At 46.8% G+C, this 5,948-nt stretch overlaps 1 protein-coding gene across 3 annotated transcripts in view; it reads left to right on the forward strand.

Moving 5' to 3' along the window:
- Positions 1 to 5,498: 5,498 nt before the first annotated feature.
- The window catches only part of RHOJ (ras homolog family member J), a 63,199-nt gene continuing 62,749 nt past the window's right edge, over positions 5,499 to 5,948 (forward strand). For 2 of the 3 annotated variants that reach the window (XR_001414594.1, XM_014966602.1), the window contains exon 1: positions 5,499 to 5,948. This exon is cut by the window's right edge and continues 308 nt beyond it. The gene's annotated coding sequence lies outside the window, so the exon portion shown is untranslated. The other variant, XM_014966603.1, reaches the window with a different exon arrangement.

A 5,948-nucleotide genomic window follows, 5' to 3' on the forward strand; every position in this document is an offset into this window, starting at 1 on the left:
GAGGGAGAGGATTTATGAGATAGCCATGGAAGAATAAAACCAGAAATGAGAGAAGACAGAGGCAACAGCCAGCAATTTTCTGGAAAAAAAAAGAGAACGCTGATGAAGATGGAGGGACACACCAGAGTATGTGCCAGATACACATATTCCACCATCCAGAGACAATTTTCACACCTCCAAGGAAGACTCATCCTCAAAGTCCAAATACAAATACCTATGAACAGAACAGCTGGAAATACAGACCCTAGACAAGTACCACCAGCCACATGGGTGGGTAACACAGCACTGTCTACAGTCAGGGATGCAGAATAAAGTGCAAGGTAACAAGCTGATCACTGTCTTTCCTAATTGAAAACAGCCCTCCCCATTCACAAACATACACCTATACCATGTGCAATTCTCCTACAGCAGCTGTCTCTGGGAAGCCAGAGGGTACTCTGATGGACAGGACATGAACTGCCTTTTGCTTGACCTCATCTCCCAAAAGTCATCTTTCCATAAGATAAGTCATCTTTCCATCCCATAGGCCCATCTTTCCAAAGGGAAACCCAAAGACACTAATTACATCCACAGCAGCAGCATAAAACGGACCACTGTGGTGGTGGTGGTGGTGATGGTGGCAGCATGACAGATGGTGCGTGATGGCTGTAGAGAGGCTTGCTCTTACTGAACAAACCTCAAAGCTCAACCTCAGCACCTGCCCTTCAGCAACCTGCCTTGAGAAAAAGGCTTCACACAGAGCACTTCCACCCCTCCTTCGGTCACTGTTAAACTTAGTATTCCTCCATAATTTGCTGCTTCTGCTTTTCAATATATCAAATTCACTTGAGGTCTCAATGACCACCTCACCGGGGTCAGAGACTGGCAAATAGGTCTGCCAGCAAGGAAGGGGAAGAGAGAATGGAGGGAATAAGTACAAAGTGCCCTCATTTCAATTATTCTTAGCACAACATTGGGAGCCATACAGGCAACGCAAGAACAAAGAGAAGCCACCTCAAGGCTTCTTTATCCAGGACTAGGGGTCCTCCCCTGAGAATATGATAACTGTGGAGATGTTTAAAATTCCCAAATTCTTTTAACTGGAAGGGTCTGGCTCTAACCACAATGTAGTCCAGAGAAATCTGGTTTCGAACAGCACAGTGATAGTTAAGCTTAATAAGGTTCTGGTATGCTCAGTCCAGTACCAACACAATCCCTGCCCTAAAAAACTCTGACAATCTAAACAGATTAGACAAATGATAAGAAAAAATATGAGAAGATTCGCCTGAAGTCAATTTATAGTTCAGTAGTAGTGCCAGAAAGTTAATTCCCACATCAGTGCTGGTAGGTGGAAGGAGGGAGGCTGGACATGGCTGTTTCTAGCAGCAACATGTGGGAAGAAAAGCTTAATGATAGTGCAGTTCCCTTCAAAATTCCCAACACCATGGAGCTGCCTCTTCTGGGTGAGAATGTGGAGACAGATCTGCTTGGTTTAGGCCAAGATGGGTTGATGAAGGGGAGGGTTTAGGAGGACAAGACCTAAGGAAAAATATGGCCCTAATAAAATCAAGGTGGTCAGGTCTGGTGAGGAAACCAGTTAACAGAGAAAATTCCTTTTCCAGTTTTTAAGCTCATAAGATTGCACAGAAGACCACTGCACTGCAGGAGGCGCTAGAGAAACCTGGTAGGGTTGGCCAGGAGAAGAGAGCAGGGAGAATACAATAGAGCATCATATCCCTTTTTTTCCCTCCACAAGCCTGGAGAGAAATACAGAATAGAGTTCATTGGCAAACACACTGCTCATTGCAGAACTAATTAACAAATTTGGAAGTCCTTCCTCTCCTACAGATCTTGTCACCAAAATTTCTAGCGCCAGCTTTGAACTTGTCAATCCCCAAGGAAGCAGCTCCAGGGACCACCCTGTCAGACTTGTGCTGATGAAGATGAAGCTGATGCTTCTACACAGACATGTGGGAGGTGGACATACTCTGCAGCCCAGGAATAGATTTGCTTCCAGTCAATTTGTTAATTAATAAAAGGTTAGAGGCACTTCGTCTAGAGCAGAGCTCTTTGCTTGAGAAACTTTGTTAGAAAGTCTGTCAGGTGACATCTCCACAGTAAAGCACCTGCCTGTATCTATTATGGTGTCTTTCAGCCTCCCTTCTTGCCATGGTCGTCCTGGCTAGAAGCTTGTAAAATGAGTAGGAAACAAACAACCTGTCAGGGAGACCCTCCCTTTGAGTCTGAAGGTTCAGAAAGGACCCCCTGGCTTCCTAAACTCCTCCTCAGAGGGGAGCCTGGGTGCAGCTGCTTCCAATCCTGGTCCCAGACTTGGTCAACAGTTTATGTCTGAAGGATTATCTATGCACAATTGACCCTTGAAGGTTCAGAAAGGACCCCCTGGCTTCCTAAACTCCTCCTCAGAGGGGAGCCTGGGTGCAGCTGCTTCCAATCCTGGTCCCAGACTTGGTCAACAGTTTATGTCTGAAGGATTATCTATGCACAATTGACCCTCTATATTACTTAGCTAAGATTTCAAAGCTTAGCAGGCTATCAGTCACTTACCGAGAATTTGTTGCAGCAAGGAATCTCTCAACCTCAAGGAGCAGAACCTTCAGCAAGTATCCTCACAAAAGGGGAGACCCTGGCATACAGCCCACTGCCTTACAGCAGAACTCCAATGGCTCTTGGGCTGTCCAGTATTTATAGAGTGAAATAATTGACCTATAGCCATAGTCTCATGGGAACAAAAGATCTAGGTCCCCACTCCTGACAGTGTTTTTGCTGCATTGCCAGCCATCCTGCTCCAAAGCCCAGGTGCAACTTATTGCAACTGATGTCCTGATGACCATGATGACCATGGCCTGAGCAGGAGAGGAGGGAGTGGCAAACACGGCCAACTAGGTCAGTAGATTGGTAAACAAAGGTATAGAGGGTATCAGTGTGTTGGTACATACTCAACTAAATAATAGCTAGATGAAGGCACAAGCTTGGAGTTTGACCTCGAGTGCAAAGAGAAAGAAGCTTAAAGAATAAAACCCTGTCATGCTTGATGCTGCCCAGAATGACCCAGTTGTGCTGCTGATGAAGGAAATGATCAGCAGAGGAAATGATCAGCAGAGTAAATGCTTGGAGAATGGGGGTTTAGGTGACCAGAGGTCACAAGTTTTCTTGGAAAAATCTCAGCCTTGGGCTGTAATTTTGAAGCTAAGAACCTGATCTCCTACCTGCGGGAAATCCTGCAGTGGTGCTCTATGACAAGCAGGTGTGATGCTGGTTCTAAGATCCTACTAAGATCCTTGTTGTCAAAAGGGACAAGGACATGAAGAAGATGGAGACCATGGGGCACAGTGCACCAATTACTGGATGATCAAAACTCCTGATAAGAGATGCAGACAAAGCCCTGAGGGCTCTCCAGATAAACAGAAACCCCTTGTTCAAACTTGTATGCATGTTTTATCCATTTACCATCTCTTGGGGAAGGTGTTGAGAGCTGATCCAGCACAGAGTAAGATCACTGAAGACCTCTGGCAGACACGGGGCTGAGCCTGTCCAGGGGGGACTGTAAGCGGGTCTGCTGAGCCCCTTTGCTGCAAAGAGCTGAGGGAAACACAGTCTGGGGCTAAGGAAGTTCATTGTTAGGGTTATGTTGGCAGCGGTGTGACCAGGTGGCCAAGAAGGCCAACGGCATCCTGGCTTGTATCAGGAACAGTGTGGCCAGCAGGAGGTGTGAAGTGATGGTACCTCTGTGCTGGGCACTGGTGAGGTCTCACCTCAAGTGCTGTGGTCAGTTCTGGGCCCCTCACTACAAGAAGGACGTTGAGGTGCTGGAGCATGTCCAGAGGAGAGCCACCAAGCTGATGAGGGGTCTGGAGAACAAGTCACACGAGGAGAGGCTGAGGGAACTGGGCATGTTTAGGTTGGAGAAGAGGAGGCTGAGGGGAGACCACCTTGCCCTCTCCAACTCCCTGAAAGAAGGTTGGAGAGAGGTGGGGGCTGGCCTCTTCTCCCAAGGGAATAATGACAGGAGCAGAGGAAATGGTCCAAAGTTGGGACAGGAGAGGTTTAGATTCGATATTAGGAAGAATGACTTTCCTGAGAGGGTGGTCAGGTACTGGAACACCCGGGGACGTGGTGGAGTCACCATCCCTGGAGGTATTTAAGAAACACGTAGACGTGGCACTTCAGGGCACACAGGGCCTGAGATTGTTGGTTTGTATCTGTTTATGGGGTTTGGGCTTTTTTTTGTTTGTGGTGGTTTGGGGGATTTCTTGGGTTTGGGTTTGGTTTTTTATGTGGTTGGACTCGATGATCTCAAAGGTCCTTTCCAACCATGAAGATTCTGTGGTTCTGTTTTTCTTTATTTGGGCAGTCCGGGGCTAAGACAGTTCCTTTTTTAAGGCTGTGTTGGTGTTTACACTTCCAGGTGTGCATCACTCCGAGCCTGCTCGTGCTTGTGGGCATTTCTCTCTGGCCAAGCGGGGAGAGCGTTGAGCTCCAGTCCACTTCCCCGTGGAGCCCCAGTTGGGGGGTCCCTTCCTCCCTTTCAAAGCCTTCCAGTCAGGTGGAAGGGAAACGCAGTCAGCAGGACGTGCTGGGCTGGGGTTTGTGTTCACGTCTGGCTCGTTTCTGCTGGAAATTGCAAAATCTTTCCTGTGGCAGGAGCAGGGAGCTTGGCCCTTCACGTGCACGTAGACGGTTATATATTCAAATGGGGAGAAGACAGAAGGCATGTGAAACACCAGAATGAGATGAGGGGTTAGGAATTATACAGTTTAAACTGGCTTTTCACAGACTGCTATGCAGTGCTTTTATTTTTTTTTTTTTTAATGTTTTAATTCCTGTAGCTCTTAATTCTTTTATTTTCTCTCTATCTCAAGTTAGGTTGATGGTTGGACAAGATGATCTTTAAGATCCCTTCCAACCTAGAAGATTCTGTGATTCTGTAATGTTTACATATTTACACTGGAGGGGAAAAAAAAATCCCTCTTTTTCTTTCTTTTGGGTGAATGGGGGGAAAGAGAGATACTTTCTGAGTGCCTGAATTGAAAAATTAATTATTTATTGTTTCTGACCAAGTTCTTTAAAAGCTGGACACACAGAGAAAGCTGGCTTTAAACTCTACCTACCCACTCTACCTCTTGTCTGCCTCTCCACCTCCCTCCTTCCCCTCCCTAATAAAGAAAATAGCTGTCCCGAGATCAGAGGAGATCTGGAAATAACCAAAAAAAAATAATAACCAAAAAAAAAACCACCCTGAGACACGGGGAAAGCTGGTACCCTGCCTGGCCACGGAGGTCTGACACCCGCGTCTCTGGCAGCCTCTCCAAAATAATCCTCCTCGCTGCTCTCGGTGCCGCCAGGCCGGAGCTGGATGGAGCAGGAAGCCTAAAAACTTCGGTTTGCAGAGAGACCTCTAGTGTTTTTCTTTCTCCACGTCCTGGCAGAGTTCCTCCAAAGTACAAATACACACAGAGCTCCCATTGTTTGCAGCCCTCGCAAGCCCACTGATCCTAATATGGAATTCAGCAGGAAACCCATGATTTCCTGACACACAGCAAGCTGGAGAAAGAAAGGAAAAACTCCATTAAAAACCTTCCAGGCTTTCCTCCATGTTAGAAATGAAATGGAAAATGGAGTGGATTTAACAGGAATCCCCGATTCCTGCAGCCAAGCCGGAGGGAGGGAGACGCGAATCGAAGCTGCAGGCTGCTGATATATTTTTTTTAAGTCGCAATAAATACTGAGAACTCTGGGGCAGGATGAGGATTTCCTGACTGGGACAAGCGAGAGAGGACGGATCGCTTTCTTTTTTTTTTATGATATTCCTCTCTGTCAATTTATTCACCTCGATGATTCTCTTGACTGATCTGGTAATTGTTAAAAGCGGCTGTGACAGCCTGGAAACATTAGTATGATTTCCTGAGTTTGAGATTTGCTGTGTTTTACCCCCCCCCCCCCCTTCCTCA

This window comes from Calidris pugnax, unplaced genomic scaffold, assembly GCF_001431845.1.
Source record: "Calidris pugnax isolate Ruff unplaced genomic scaffold, ASM143184v1 scaffold74, whole genome shotgun sequence".
In the NCBI taxonomy this organism is placed as follows: Eukaryota; Metazoa; Chordata; class Aves; order Charadriiformes; family Scolopacidae; genus Calidris; species Calidris pugnax.